This window comes from Chelonia mydas, chromosome 6 (genome assembly GCF_015237465.2).
Source record: "Chelonia mydas isolate rCheMyd1 chromosome 6, rCheMyd1.pri.v2, whole genome shotgun sequence".
NCBI lineage: Eukaryota > Metazoa > Chordata > Testudines > Cheloniidae > Chelonia > Chelonia mydas.
In genome coordinates, this window is record NC_051246.2 from 30,015,637 (window position 1) to 30,032,981 (window position 17,345).

Sequence of the window (17,345 nt, forward strand, 5' to 3'; positions counted from 1 at the left end):
ACATGACAGAGGGGCATTGCTGGCACATGATGGCATATATCACATTGGTGGATGTGCAGGTGAATGAGCCTCTGATAGTGTGGCTGATGTTATTAGGCCCTGTGATGGAGTCCCCTGAATAGATATGTGGGCAGAGTTGGCAACGGGCTTTGTTGCAAGGATAGGTTCCTGGGTTAGTGGTTCTGTTGTGTGGTATGTGGTTGTTGGTGAGTATTTGCTTCAGGTTGGGGGGCTGTCTGTAGGCAAGGACTGGCCTGTCTCCCAAGATTTGTGAGAGTGTTGGGTCATCCTTCAGGATAGGTTGTAGATCCTTAATAATGCGTTGGAGGGGTTTTAGTTGGGGGCTGAAGGTGACGGCTAGTGGCGTTCTGTTATTTTCTTTGTTAGGCCTGTCCTGTAGTAGGTGACTTCTGGGAACTCTTCTGGCTCTATCAATCTGTTTCTTCACTTCCGCAGGTGGGTATTGTAATTGTAAGAATGCTTGATAGAGATCTTGTAGGTGTTTGTCTCTGTCTGAGGGGTTGGAGCAAATGCGGTTGTATCGCAGAGCTTGGCTGTAGACGATGGATCGTGTGGTGTGGTCAGGGTGAAAGCTGGAGGCATGTAGGTAGGAATAGCGGTCAGTAGGTTTCCGATATAGTGTGGTGTTTATGTGCCCATCGTTTATTAGCACTGTAGTGTCCAGGAAGTGGATCTCTTGTGTGGACTGGACCAGGCTGAGGTTGATGGTGGGATGGAAATTGTTGAAATCATGGTGGAATTCCTCAAGGGCTTCTTTTCCATGGGTCCAGATGATGAAGATGTCATCAATATAGCGCAAGTAGAGTAGGGGCGTTAGGGGACGAGAGCTGAGGAAGCGTTGTTCTAAGTCAGCCATAAAAATGTTGGCATACTGTGGGGCCATGCGGGTACCCATAGCAGTGCTGCTGATCTGAAGGTATACATTGTCCCCAAATGTAAAATAGTTATGGGTAAGGACAAAGTCACAAAGTTCAGCCACCAGGTTAGCCGTGACATTATCGGGGATAGTGTTCTTGACGGCTTGTAGTCCATCTTTGTGTGGAATGTTGGTGTAGAGGGCTTCTACATCCATAGTGGCCAGGATGGTGTTATCAGGAAGATCACCGATGGATTGTAGTTTCCTCAGGAAGTCAGTGGTGTCTCTAAGATAGCTGGGAGTGCTGGTAGCATTGGGTCTGAGGAGGGAGTCTACATAGCCAGACAATCCTGCTGTCGGGGTGCCAATGCCTGAGATGATGGGGCGCCCAGGATTTCCAGGTTTATGAATCTTGGGTAGTAGATAGAATATCCCAGGTCGGGGTTCCAGGGATGTGTCTGTGCGGATTTGATCTTGTGCTTTTTCAGGGAGTTTCTTGAGCAAATGCTGTAGTTTCTTTTGGTAACTCTCAGTGGGATCAGAGGGTAATGGCTTGTAGAAAGTGGTGTTGGAGAGCTGCCGAGCAGAATTTCAGTTTTTCTCACCAAAATGAAAAGAAAGAAAAACCTGAATTTTTTTTTCGGTTTTTAAATTTCATTTCCAGTCATTTTGGGATGTTTTTCATCTTCTTTTTAAAATGTAGCTACATTTCTAAACAAAATACCATTTTAATAAGAAAAGTTGAAATGTTTTAACTTTTGAAATTTTGTTTCAATTTTTTTTTCAACCAAAACGCTTCACTGAATTCAACCCAAATTCTCAAATAGTTTTGATGCTCTGAAAAATGTATTTTTCAGCAAATTTCCTATTCACAGAAAAAATGCCATCAAGCTCTACTCCTGAGAAAGGGACAGCAGAGTACAGTCCCCATTTTTACCTCTATATAGGCTACCTGAAGGTAATTATGGGCTCAATCCTGCAACGTATAATGTTCACTGCTTTGAATTCAGTGGGACTTTTTCACAGCAGTAACCACTGCGTTCAACAGTAAGCGTCCGCAAAATCAGGCACCCTGATATCAAGGGAGTGAAGAGGTCCACCCCTTTCCAGGAGTGAAAGACAATTCAGATTCTATTTTAACTCCTTCTTGGTATTTTTAGTACAAGCCAGATCTGTCTTTATGTGCATTGTAAACTATTCAGGGCGGGGCTAGTGCCTTCCTGTTTGTACATTTGTGGACGCTACTGCAAACAAACAAACATAAGCATGCATGGCATGGCATACTAATTTAAGGCCTGTTGTTTTACCTACTGGAGTCAATGGCAACATTCCCATTGACTTCAAAGGCTGCAGGATCAAGCCCTTAGGCACAGATAGCAGTTTTGTGTGTTGTAGAGGAAATACAGAGACCAAATCCAAAATGAAATCTTGGAAGGAATAATAACAATCTCTTGTGCTTATACTATCCCTTTCATTCAAGGAACTCAAATTGTTTTCTATACACTAATTAAATAAGCCGCCCAACCTCTTCGAGATAGGTAATTATTATTATACATGGTTATATTTACACTTGTATTTGTACCTAGTAATTTCAGTGAAGTTCTGCAAGGGAAATTTTGTGTGGAAATACCAAGAGGACTCTGTATGGTACAGTCAGGCTTCTTCTCTTCCCTAGCCCCAGCCCACTCACTCCTAACTTGTTCAAGGCAGGAGGTCCCTTTCCTCCATTGCTTGGAATGTCTTCTCTCTCCTCCTACACACCTCATCATGTTCTACAAAAGACAGACTTGGGGTGAAATCCTGATCCCACTGAAGTCAATGGGAGTTTTGACTTCAGTTTCACCCTTACCGGCTAAAGTGCGACAACTAAAGAAGAGAATGCAGTGTTTGGCACTCTGAAAACATTATCAAATTTATTCTCACAGCAGCCCTGTGAGATGTGGTATTATTCCCGTTTTAAAGTTGGGGAAACCGAGGCACAGATGTGTACTGCCCCATGCTTAAACCGACAGAGCACACAATTCAATCAGTTCACTTGCTTACAATTTAATCTTATACATGATTAAAACACTCTCCCCACAGGCTTACTTGCTGATCCCTGTACCTTTTGTCCCTAACTACCCCCTCAGCTCCTTCCCTCAGACTGTTCTCCCACACAGGCACCCTGGATCTTGTTTGGGTGAAATGCAAACATCCATCCATTTCAGATTGTTACACAAGACTTGTATTTTATGCTTTTCTGATCTCACAATGTACCCAACATGGAACAATTAAAAAATGATTGTGGACACAATCCTCATTTGTAAGCATGCTACAAGCTCGTATGTATAATTACAAAGCAGATTAGATTCTGTAAAAGTAACCAAATGTAAATATTGTTCCCTATTAAAATGGAATCTGAGAACAACAGCTCTGTTGCCATATTTATACCACTATAATTTACACAAGGCCTCTGCAGTCATAACCATATTGATCTGACACCACATTACTTGCCAGCAATGAAAGTAATTTGTCCTTTAGTTTATAGCTGATCATGGACCAAAACCAAGAGTCATTTAATCATTTCACTATCCATAACACAGACATATAAAATTAATGAAACAGAAAGATTACAATTTTACCTTTAAATGTTTCCTAATGCAGAATTCATTGGCTAAAATGTTTAATGCCATAGCTGGACAGAGAAGTCCTCGTTAGCAAATATTATTGTGCCTCTTCAGAGCTCACTAGTAAAAGTGAATGCTAGAACTAACACATTTGCTCATTTTGGAAAACAATGATATTGTTAACTAGGGCTTTAATTGCAAGGTTGCTAGAGCTGTTCTCTGGGGAAGTTAGAAAAAATCCCACAAACAACCCCCTGGAAGCCTCTCGAGACAGAGAGAGGCCTCTTGCGGCAAGAGGTAGAGGAAAATTTTCACCAACCGAATGCTGATGAAAACTGGAGCTTTATTTAGCAAGCCACACAGTAACTGACAAATATAGGGAATTCAGCTTTGCAGAGATTCTCTTGTCATACTGCACAGCATAAATGCAGCATCGTGGAGACAGCATACATGGCAACATGCAATCATGAAAAGCAACAGAATCCCATAGCAACTTGTGTTTTGATAATAAAGATTGCTATACTATCTACATTGTGTGCGTCTCTCTCTGGGTGTGTGTTTCCCTTTGAGATGACAAATTATGACTGGGCTTTCTCAGGCAACCACAGGCCATTTTTCTTGAGTGTTTCATTATTAATAACTCTTCTTCCAACTTGTGTGCTCACATAAATAGTACCACAGGGCAGTTCCTGGTTTTGTTTTCTTTTTACACTCGCCCTTTGAGTTAGGGGATGACATAATTTTATGGTCTGGTTTAAACTTCACTGCTACATCTCATCTATTTTTCCAGGGTCCCACGAGTCTAGGTAGTGTACCTGTAATGGTACCTGAGTGACACATGTTTGTGTTGGCTTGGGTTCAACTTAGAAAATATTGTGCTATAACTGACAGGCCTTGGCAATGTAGCCATTACCCAGAGCTCCAGGTCTTCAATAGAGCAGTCCTGGACAAGATGGAGTGTGCAAGTAATCTAAGGGTTCTTCTGGTTGAATCACAGCAATGGTCCAGAGTGGCCTTCACCATCTAGGATAGCATTACTTGCTTATGAATTTATTATGATGGCCTAACCACAAAAAGGTTCAGAAGTGTGAGATGGTTCTGATACGCCCCTACAGAAAAGTCTGAGTTCTGTTTTATGTAGGAATTGCCAGACTGGATCAGATCCAAGGTCTATCGAGTCCAGTAGCCTGTCTCAGACAGTGGTCAGCACCAGATGCTTCAGAGAAAGGTATAAGAGCCCTGCAGTAAGCAGCTGTGGGGCAATCACATTAGGTCTCAGCTGATCTCTAATGACTTAATACCTCTTATGTTAGCATAAACAGTTCTAACTCTGGACACTCTTCCTATCCATATAAATGTCCAATCCCTTTTTTAAATCTTGCTAAGTTCTTGGCCTCAGTGACTTCTTAGGGCAATGAGTTCCACAGTCAAATTACAGGGCATATGAACCAGTATTTCCTTTTATCAATTTTGAATTTGTCACCCTCTAATTTCATTGACTGGCCCCTCGTTCTTGTGTTACGAAACTGGCAGAACCAACTTTCATGATCTATTTTCAGAGTAGCAGCCGTGTTAGTCCGTATTCTCAAAAAGAAAAGGAGGACTTGTGGCACCTTAGAGACTAACCAATTTATTTGAGCATAAGCTTTCGTGAGCTACAGCTCACTTCATCGGATGCATCCGATGAAGTGAGCTGTAGCTCACGAAAGCTTATGCTCAAATAAATTGGTTAGTCGCTAAGGTGCCACAAGTCCTCCTTTTCTTTTTGATTCATGATCTAATTTCTCTGTACCATTCATTATTTTATATACTTTGATCATGTCCTCTCATTATTTTATCATGTCCCCTTCCTACAAGCCCTACTAAATCCTAACCTCTGCTCCATGAATCTCAACAGGACTCCATTTCAACTTCCTCTCCCCAAACCCTTCTTCCTTCTCCTGAATTCCAAACAGGTATCTTGTTATGTATCTTCAATGAGATTTAATGGGCAGCAGGTGCTTCTTGTTTTTTGTGTTCTCTCCCTGCTCTGTGCCCTAGCCAGCGCAATCTTCAAATCCCATGTGTGCTAGGGCTTAAGCTAGTGACTTCTGGTTTGAGGGTTAGATTGGTTCTTCCAGCATGGTTTGCACAAACATAGAGCTCAACCCTGCTCCCACCAAAATCAAAGGGAGCATTGCCATTAATTTTAACAGTAGCAGGATCAGTCCTTTTTTTCTTGTTTCTCTTCTGATGACCGGTGATAGTAAACGAAATACAATTGGTCTGTTTTCATTTCTTATAACAATCAGAGATGACAAGTATCGCAGAATGGTGCCAGCAGGGCTCTGATGTTAACAGGTGGATCAAAGGGTTTGCTGGCCATTCATTCTCCCTAGCAGGCCACCCTGTTAACTAATTCATGGCATTGGAGTAGATTGTGCACCTGCCCACACAGCAAGAGGGAAAATATTACGATAATTGCTGAATGACATTTTTTCAGAGAAATATATGGGGTAGTGGATAGCTAGAAAGCAAGGGTGATCCTGGAATCAGATAAATAGTGAAACCCAATCTGGGCCAGACTTCAAGAGCCTTATTGGAGAGATGACATAAAAATGCAAGAGTTTAATATTCCAAAACATTCCAGAGTTCTTGTTCTTTGTGTATTTCGCGTTAACTAGAACTCAAACCAGCATTAATAGAACAACGATGGACTAAAGTGTATATGAATGTGATCTCCCTGCATGGCTAGATTAGATTTCAACATCAAAATCAACAGGGATAACTAACATGCTCCTGAATGATCCTAGTTACAAAAGGTAAATCTTCATGTGAGGTCAGATTTACAAGACTCTTTTTTTTTTCCAGTCTATTTCCCCTCCTGCTCCAGAAAAGTTTTAGAGCAGATGCTAACAAGATTAGTCTGTCTGAAGCAAGTACTGTTATAAGATAGGTTTCAGAGTAGCAGCCGTGTTAGTCTATATTCGCAAAAAGAAAAGGAGTACTTGTAACACCTTGGAGACTAACCAATTTATTTGAGCATAAGCTTTCGTGAGCTACAGCTCACTTCATCAGATGCATAAAAGTATAATGCTCACGAAAGCTTATGCTCAAATAAATTGGTTAGTCTCTAAGGTGCCACAAGTACTCCTTTTCTTTTTACTGTTATAAGAGGCACTTACAGTCAGTTGTTCATAAACTTATGACTTGGGACTCTCTTTATAAATTACTTGATTAACAAACCAGATATGTATAGTTTGACTCTGATTTATTAATCACGTGACTGTCTTTTTAGACTAGCATTTTGATTTTCAAACTATTGAATCTGGTTATTGTCACCTGAGCTAATGTGATTGATGGGTCAGTCAGGTCAGAGATTGACAAATCTGATCCATCTCTAGCTTTACAATAGCACTAAACCATATTTCTGTGTCTGCTGCTGTTTCCAATTATTATTAGAAGTGTTTGCTCTTATTTTTGACCCCTTTATCTTTCCTGAATCTTTACTGAGGCACACTAAATTACTGTAACCTCTCACATACCTCTTGCTCTCAGACTTTAAATTGATCTTCTGCCTCCAGCAGAGATTAGGATAAGAATCTGCTTCACTGTTATAATTAATCTTGAGGCTGCTATATTATTGTTGGTGCCCCACATGAACAGAACACCTGCTATTGCCACAGGGATACAGAAGAGCTCAGAAAGATAAAAGTTTCAATAATATTCTCGACAGCCTAGAAAACTGCTGAAGGGCAGCTGGCTTACTGGTCTATCTGCATTTCAGGGAGGCCTGTATTATTCTTAGGATTTATATAGGGGCACCTGTCTAAGGTCCCTGCTGCAAATTACAAGCACAAAAATAAAAAATTAAATAGCAGTGCCCAGCCCCCAACAGAACACAAAATTCCCTTCCACAGCACAGATCTCACCCCATGAAAACCCACCATCAGCCCAAATGGATACACCTTGCCATGTGCCATGAAGGTCAATAGAACCGGGCTGTTTTTCACCCGTGGAGGGAGATAACCTCAGAGCCAAGGGTCCCTCTCTTTTGAACCAATGGAAATCCATCTTGAGCATCTCCACTGATCATAACTGTGCAGTAAAGCACAGGGAGATTGGCAGTCTCTCAAGTAGAAAGATCCCAAACCACAGTTCTCTGGGGATGGCTAGATTTACCTAATACTTGACTCTGAAATAGGGTAGAATTTGATGGTCACTGTAGAATCCTGTAAGTATTTTCTCCATTGCTGGTAAACAAGATTAATAATGTCTCAGCTGTCTTCAAGCCTGATGCCTTGTACTGCCCCACTGCCATTTGTTGTTTTTCTCCAATAATGCAAGTTGCTGTGTTGCATGACTCTCTGGGAAACTCAGATCTGGATCCATTCTAATTTTTGCAGATTGAATGTTGATAAAACTAGGGAGAGAAAGGGATGAATGGGGAATGATCAGGAGGCTGACTGAGGTATGGTAGGAGGGAAAATGGTGCTCGGATTCGGGTTATCAAGCAGAACATCTGTTTTATGTATCTATAATAAACTGTGGGGAATAGTCTTGTCTTTGCTTGCAGTCTTTTTACCTGCTGAATGCTTTTGTTTATTAATGTCTTTGTGCAGTGCCCAGAGCATTGGATGGATGTTTAATAAACCCAGATAAATAAAATAAATATATAGGGAACATGCACACCTTGGCTACCAGAAAGCTTACTATGGGAGCCAATGGCCTGATTCTCCAGTGGATTACATTGATACCCTTTTTTAAAGTCAGCATTTAGAAGCTGACTTTCATTAAATGTAATGACTTTCCCCCATGCCTTCCATGATAGAGGAGCAGCTGTTGAAATCAGATGGGTTCCTAAGAGGGGACACCTTCTAAACAAAGATATATACAGTAGGCTGATTTTCACCTGTGAGAAAATGTAAATGAGACATTTTGAGAGCAGCAAACCGTTTGGGTCTCCCAGCATGATTTCCACATACTAGATTAAGTGAGGCTGTGAGCCAAGCACTTACAGTCATGCAGGCAAAAATTTATCTGTATATTTCCATTCAGTTACTTTAACAGATAAAATCCCACTGTACCTTAAAAACTATGCTTTTTGAGGTCTGAAGATAGTTTCTCTCCCTGGAGTTCCCTGGTCTGGTCTTGAGCAATAGACTCAATATTTTTCTTCCTCCATCACTGGAGCTTCAACTGTCAACAGGAGAGCAGACCTAGTCCCCTGTCCTAGCCCATACAGTAAGTGCCCCCCACCCAAAAAAACCCTTTAGAAAGCATCTCTCCCAGGAAGGGAGCTGGTTCTCTGGGGATCCAGCAGCTGGAGCCTTAGGAGTCTGGTAAGCGGCCCAGCAAGCTAAACAGAAGCTGCCACAACAGCAGAATATAACAAGCCTTTCCCAGAACCTCTGGGAAGCAACAGAGATTGGTGCAGGGTTCACACAGCTAGAAAGCTGAATAGCAAAAGGCCTGAATAAGGCTGTCAGGAGCACAGAGTCAGCAGCTCTATAAGGGTCTGAAAGGGGTATTTACCTTTAGTAATCGTGGCAGCCAGCATGGCCCAGACACGAGTATTAGTTTAAGGAAGATTTTAGTGGATCTGTCTGAGTGCTGGGCCCCCAGTTAGATGAACTATGGCACTGAACCCAAGCCAGTGGGGCCTGCAGGGATGGGGGCTTGCTCGTTGCTTTTCTGGAAAAATGGACAAAAAGGGAACCTGCTAGGCCTGAGAAGTTTCAGCCTTCTTTTGGACACTACCAGAGGGGAGCGTATCAGATTTGTATCAGATTAAGCCTAATTGTAAACCACAATTCTAAGCTATTAAGCCACTGGGCCTATTGTATTTGTGATCTTTCTTGACAGCCTCCGTAAATTAGCCTTTCATTTCAGTGAAGCATCGGAGTGACCCAAGCCACTGGGCGCAAGAACCTATAAGGCCTAGCATCTAAATTGCCTTCAAGTCGTGGAACACCTGATGCGCTACTGAATTTCTGAGGAGGTAAGGGTGCTGTGGCACACCAGAGACCCCATCACATAGGGACATTTACAGCAACCACCACGATGGTGGGGTTGAGCTTCTCCTCCCCATTAGTCCTCTGTGAAGCCCAGTGGTAGCTCTCAGTGAAGTCTGTTTACCTCTACCATCACATCTACAGGCAAATACCATACATATTTAAGAAGAACATATGAGATATTGGTTATTTTTATGAATATTATGTGTACTTCTATTTATTTGATTGTTATCATGCTGCTTTCATAGAATCATAGAATATCAGGGTTGGAAGGGACCTCAGGAGGTCATCTATCCAACCCCCTGCTCAAAGCAGGACCAATCCCCAATTAAATCATCCCAGCCAGGGTTTTGTCAAGCCTGACCTTAAAAACTTCTAAGGAAGGAGATTCTACCACCTCCCTAGGTAACGCATTCCAGTGTTTCACCACCCTCCTAGTGAAAAAGTTTTTCTTAATATCCAACCTAAACCTCCCCCACTGCAACTTGAGACCATTACTCCTTGTCCTGTCCTCTTCTACCACTGAGAATAGTCTAGAACCATCCTCTTTGGAACCACCTCTCAGGTAGTTGAAAACAGCTATCAAATCCCCCCTCATTCTTCTCTTCTGCAGACTAAACAATCCCAGTTCCCTCAGCTTCTCCTCATAAGTCATGCGTTCCAGACCCCTAATCATTTTTGTTGCCCTTCGCTGGACTCTCTCCAATTTATCCACATCCTTCTTGTAGTGCGGGGCCCAAAACTGGACACAGTACTCCAGATGAGGCTTCACCAATGTCGAATAGAGGGGAACGATCACGTCCCTCGATCTGCTGGCTATGCCCCTACTTATACATCCCAAAATGCCATTGGCCTTCTTGGCAACAAGGGCACACTGTTGACTCATATCCAGCTTCTCGTCCACTGTCACCCCTAGGTCCTTTTCCGCAGAACTGCTGCCTAGCCATTCGGTCCCTAGTCTGTAGCAGTGCATTGGGTTCTTCTGTCCTAAGTGCAGGACCCTGCACTTATCCTTGTTGAACCTCATCAGATTTATTTTGGCCCAATCCTCCAATTTGTCTAGGTCCCTCTGTATCCTATCCCTGCCCTCCAGCGTATCTACCACTCCTCCTAGTTTAGTATCATCCGCAAATTTGCTGAGAGTGCAATCCACACCATCCTCCAGATCATTTATGAAGATATTGAACAAAACCAGCCCCAGGACCGACCCTTGGGGCACTCCACTTGATACCGGCTGCCAACTAGACATGGAGCCATTGATCACTACCCGTTGAGCCCGACAATCTAGCCAACTTTCTACTCACCTTATAGTGCATTCATCCAGCCCATACTTCTTTAACTTGCTGACAAGAATACTGTGGGAGACCGTGTCAAAAGCTTTGCTAAAGTCAAGAAACAATACATCCACTGCTTTCCCTTCATCCACAGAACCAGTAATCTCATCATAGAAGGCGATTAGATTAGTCAGGCATGACCTTCCCTTGGTGAATCCATGCTGACTGTTCCTGATCACTTTCCTCTCGTGTAAGTGCTTCAGGATTGATTCCTTGAGGACCTGCTCCATGATTTTTCCGGGGACTGAGGTGAGGCTGACTGGCCTGTAGTTCCCAGGATGCTCCTTCTTCCCTTTTTTAAAGATTGGCACTACATTACCCTTTTCCCAGTCGTCCGGGACTTCCCCCGATTGCCATGAGTTTTCAAAGATAATGGCCAATGGCTCTGCAATCACATCCGCCAATTCCTTTAGCACTCTCAGATGCAACGCGTCCGGCCCCATGGACTTGTGCACGTCCAGCTTTTCTAAATAGTCCCTAACCACCTCTTTCTCCACAGAGGGCTGGCCACCTACTCTCCATGCTGTGATGCCCAGCGCAACAGTCTGGGAGCTGACCTTGTTCGTGAAGACAGAGGCAAAAAAAGCATTGAGTACATTAGCTTTTTCCACATCCTCTGTCACTAGGTTGCCTCCCTCATTCAGTAAGGGGCCCACACTTTCCTTGGCTTTCTTCTTGTTGCCAACATACCTGAAGAAACCCTTCTTGTTACTCTTAACATCTCTTGCTAGCTGCAGCTCCAGGTGTGATTTGGCCCTCCTGATTTCATTCCTACATGCCCGAGCAATATTTTTATACTCTTCCCTGGTCATTTGTCCAATCTTCCACTTCTTGTAAGCTTCTTTTTTATGTTTAAGATCTGCAAGGATTTCACCGTTAAGCCAAGCTGGTCGCCTGCCATATTTACTATTCTTTCTATACATCGGGATGGTTTGTCCCTGTAACCTCAATAGGGATTCCTTGAAATACAGCCAGCTCTCCTGGACTGCTTTCCCCTTCATGTTATTCCCCCAGGGGATCCTACCCATCAGTTCCCTGAGGGAGTCGAAGTCTGCTTTCCTGAAGTCCAGGGTCCGTATTCTGCTGCTTACCTTTCTTCCCCATGTCAGGATCCTGAACTCAACCAACTCATGGTCACTGCCTCCCAGATTCCCATCCACTTTTGCTTCCCCCACTTATTCTTCCCGGTTTGTGAGCAGCAGGTCAAGAAAAGCTCCCCCCCTAGTTGGCTCCTCTAGCACTTGCACCAGGAAATTGTCCCCTACCCTTTCCAAAAACTTCCTGGATTGTCTATGCACCGCTGTAGTGCTCTCCCAGCAGATATCAGGAAGATTAAAGTCACCCATGAGAACCAGGGCGTGTGATCTAGTAGCTTCTGCGAGTTGCCGGAAGAAAGCCTCATCCACCTCATCCCCCTGGTCCGGTGGTCTATAGCAGACTCCCACCACTACATCACCCTTGTTGCTCACGCTTCCAAACTTAGTCCAGAGACACTCACGTTTTTCTGCAGTTTCATACCAGAGCTCTGAGCAGTCATACTGCTCCCTTACATACAGTGCAACTCCCCCACCTTTTCTGCCCTGCCTGTCCTTCCTGAACAGTTTATAACCATCCATGACAGTACTCCAGTCATGTGAGTTATCCCACCAAGTCTCTGTTATTCCAATCACGTTATAATTCCTTGACATCACCAGGACCTCCAGTTCTCCCTGCTTGTTTCCCAGGCTTCTTGCATTTGTGTATAGGCACTTGAGATAACTCGCTGATCATCCCTCTTTCTCAGTATGAGGCAGGAGACCTGCCCTCTCATACGCTCCTGCTCGTGCTTCCTCCCAATATCCCGCTTCCCCACTTACCTCAGGGCTTTGGTCTCCTTCCCCCGGTGAACCTAGTTTAAAGCCCTCCTGCTTGTTTCCAAGGCTTTGTGCATTTGTATATAGGCACTTGAGATAACCTGCTGATCGCCCCCCATTCTCAGTATGAGGTAGGAGCCCTCCCCTCACAGACGTTCCTGCCTGTGCTTCCTCCCGGTATCCCGCTTTCCCACTTACCTCAGGGCTTTGGTCTCCTTCCCCCGGTGAACCTAGTTTAAAGCCCTCCTCACTAGGTTATCCAGCCTGCTCGCAAAGATGCTCTTCCCTCTCTTCGTTAGGTGGAGCCCGTCTCTGCCCAGCACTCCTCCTTCATGGAACACCATCCCATGGTCAAAGCTTTGCTATATGGGTTCCAAAGAATCAACTCCTGCAGGAGCTCACTGCATCAGATAACCCTGTCACCGGTACTTCACGGACAATTCAGTTATCAATGCCTTTGAAGTTTAGCATTGATCACACTGGGCCAAAACTGCTGGCATGGGACAGGCGAGGGGGCGTTCAAGCAGGAAAACTAAAACAAAAAACTGCAGAGCAGATAAAAACCTGAGCTCAGTCACAGTCTTCAGGGAAACAGACTGAACCCCAGTCCCTAATAGTAGGGGTACTTGGAATAAATGGGGCCTACCTAAGCTTTGACATAAATACTAACCTTTAAGTAAGACAGATGCATATAGGCCTGTGATATGCAGAAGGTCAGACTAGATCTGGTGGTCCCTGTGGCCTTAAACTCTCTGAGTCCTATGAGGCCTTTTGTTATTTTAACCCTTTTCTCTGAATACTCTGCTTCTGTGGATTTAAATAATATTTTGTTTTGACGAAGTTGTTCTGCGTCATTGCATTTACCTACTAAGCGCAACCAGCGAGGAGTCAAAGGTGCAGCTTACCCTGTAACTGTGACAACATTTTTAAAAAATATTAAAATGCCAGGACCAATGGGCTAAATCCTGCATGATCCTGAGTGCCTCCATTCCTTGCTCTCAGCACCATAAAGGGGCAGCACTGCAACCCCAAGTGTTCACAATAATGAATTACAAAAATAACCCTTTGGTTGCTTTTCATTTGACTGCTGGTTTCTCATATGTTAGGATGTATTCACTTCACCTTTGCTAGTTTTTTCCCACAACCCTGAGGGCTAGAAACATACTTTTTAAAGAAGTGCAGAGAATTTCAAGCAGACTCTTGAATCCAACGCCAAATATTCCAAGACATGCAATAAAATGAGGAGAGTTTGCAATGCGGCAGGGAGTACATGGCAGATTGCACCACTGAGCTCCCATGACCCTGACAACCAATAAAAAGACAAGACACACTCTCTACTAGCTTTGAGCTTTTGTATGACAGAGCCATCTCCATGACTGCACAGAACCTGGAGTTGTGCTAATTGCTCAAGTTCATGAAGCATACAAGTTCAAAGTACTATTATTTGTATTTACTTTAATGTAACTGCAGGATAGCTAGAGAGGAGCTGTTGATTAGATGAGCTTTGGAGGAGACTAGATCTCAGGCCCTTTATTGATCTCTAAGCTGCCCAGAACGAGAGTTGCGGCAGGACTCGATTATATTAAGTTTGTCACAACCGCTGTTCTTTCTCACCTCCCACTACTCTCCACTGGATCCCCTGCTTGTTAAATGCTGCAAGGAACAGATCAGAATAAAATCTTTTCATTAAGCTATTTCAGGAGGCAAATAATTACACTTAAATATGCAATCATAACCTTAGAGACAGTGCGTGACAAAACCTTAAGTGACCTTCAGCAAGAGTGTACAAAAGTTTCATTACAAAATTAGAAACTAAATGAAGTTTACCTGGTCTGGGGTTTGGTCCCAAACTCAAAGTTCATCCCATCTTCATGAAAAAGTTCTTTAAGCTTTGCCAAGGGTCTGAGCAAACCTGAGCCAGCTTAGGGTCTTGTAGCAAAACTCAGAACTTCATACAGTTTTTCTGCAAAACCAGGTGAAATGCAGTGGTTTCTGAATCAGCCAAAAAGTTCCTTGGGAATGTCACTGAGTTCAGGGTTTCAGCAATACCTTTGCAATGTGGGTTCTGTAAAATCCTATAAATCTATATTGGTCTTGAAAAATTCTACTCACTGAGGGGATGAAATATTATTTGCAATGGGCAATTACATTTATGTCCACTCTGCAAGCAAAAGGTGTGTTTGGAACTCACAGCAGCTACTCAGCTTAAAATAGCAGTGAAGACATGGCATCTCAGCTTGTAACTTGGAATATTAACTTGAGTTCAACCCCAGGCTCCTGATAGACTTTAACTTGAGCTGCTAAGCTGAGTTACAAGCTGAGTTGCCATGTCTCTAATGCTATTTTAACCAAAGTTAGCTAATGTGGGTTAGAAACACACCTTTTTTTTTGCCTAGACCGACCCTAAAATACCATAGAGCAGACCCTTAATGGAGCTATGTAAATTTACAATCAGCTGAGGATTTGGCAATTTTATCTTATTATAATCATGATCTTGCTAATTCTGGGCAAGTAGATTTTGTGATTAGGCTGGTAAATTTTCATGACAATTTTGCAAAACTTTATACATATAATGTACATATGTGTCTGTCTACACACACACACACCCACTCTCTCTCTCTCTCTCTCTCACTCTTCCAGAACAAAGTCTTACTTGTCATGTCTTATTTTCCATTCAATACAGAATGCATCCTGGGCTCCTCTTCTTCTTTGCATGAATCCCATCAAATGACGTTCATGCTATTAACATGAACATTGTTTCAAAAAGTGTATTCTGTGAGTGTGTTCAAAAACTTACAGCACAGCAGGAGGAAGAATGGCCTTATAAGTAAAGCAATGTACAGGGATTCAGCAAATCTGGATTCAGTTCCGGGTTCTTCTGCAGACTTTCTGTGTAAGGAGTTTGACAGAGGTCTTGTACTCCAGTGATCCCTGGAGTACTTCATAGGGACCATTCCTGCCAGAATGAAGATTTAGGGTGCCAAAAGATGCAGACTGGAGATAGGACTCAGGACATGTAGGTTTAATTGCCAGCTCTGCCACAGTCTTCCTGTGTGAACCTGGGCAAGTCACTTAATGTCTGCGTGCTTCAAAGTTCCTCATATATAAAATGAAGATAATAATACTCTCATCTCTATTTAGATCGAGAGCTCTTTAGATCAATGATGGTTTCTTACTTGCAATACCTAGAACAACAGCACCCCAATTTTGGTTGGGGCCTCTAGGTACTGCTATTCTGATATAATTAATAATATGGAGTTTCACTAAAAGACCTCCTTTTCATGACTTATTGTAGATATTCTAATTTTTTTCTGTTTTTCAAATCTCTTTTGCAGGGTTGTCATTTTTTCCAAGTACTAACGAGCACATATAACAAATGCCCTAGTACAGCAGCCTCTGAAAGCCAAGGAAGTTGCTATGTGGAAGAGTTGCTTTTAGAGACAGGAAAAACAGCTAGAGAAGTCTGTTTCTAGAAAAAGAAACTGCTAGGGCCTTGCAATAATATATTATGTATACTGGCAGAGCCAGTCCCTGGGACACAGTGTGTGAGAGACAACCTTATTCATGATACAATTCAGCAGCAGAAACCATTAGGTCTGGAAACAGAAGCAGTACAATTTTCCTTTTTTTAACAAAAAGATGGGAGGAGTAAGTGTGATAGGAACCTTCTAGAAGAAGAAAGAAGCGGGAGTGGTGGAAATTCTAGGTCAGTTTACTCAAAGTATGGGGTGAACCCCCTCTCAATTGTTCTTCAGCATTTCAGATCTCATTCTTTTTTTAAAAAGCAAGTCTTGACCTGTTATGGTTGCAAAGGTGTAAAGAAAACTTTCAAAATGTAGAGTATAACTGATGCAGATGGCTACCTGAGGGCTTGTCTATACAGGAGATTTTTCCAGTGACACTGGTCTAATTATACTGTTAAATTTATACTGTTACAATTCCACATGGGCGATCTTATTCTGGAATAAGAATAACTTTTTTTCCAGTTTAGCTTAACTGCTTTGAAAGTGACAAGCTAATGTGCCAGCAATGCCCCTGTGCCATGTACATTGGCCAAACCGGACAGTCTCTACGCAAAAGAATAAATGGACACAATTCTGACATCAGGAATCATAACGTTCAAAAACCAGTAGGCGAACACTTCAACCTCTCTGGCCACTCAGTAAAAGATCTAAGGGTGGCAATTTTGCAACAGAAAAGCTTCAAAAACAGACTCCAACAAGAAACTGCTGAGCTTGAATTAATATGCAAACTAGATACCATTAACTTGGGTTTGAATAGAGACTGGGAGTGGCTGGGTCATTACACATATTGAATCTATTTCCCCATGTTAAGTATCCTCACGCCTTGTCAACTGTCTAAATGGGCCATCTTGATTATCACTACAAAAGTTTTTTTTTCCTGCTGATAATAGCGCATCTTAACTAATTAGCCTCTTACAGTTTGTATGGCAACTTCCACCTTCTCTATATGTATATATATATCTTCTTACTATATGTTCCATTCTATGCATCCAATGAAGTGGGCTGTAACCTATGAAAGCTTATGCTCTAATAAATGTATTAGTCTCTAAGGTGCCACAAGTACTCCTGTTCTTTTTGTGGATACAGACTAACAGGGCTGCTACTCTGAAAGCTAAAGTGGAAAAAGGTCCTCTTATTTCAGGCTAAGAGCGCCTGCAA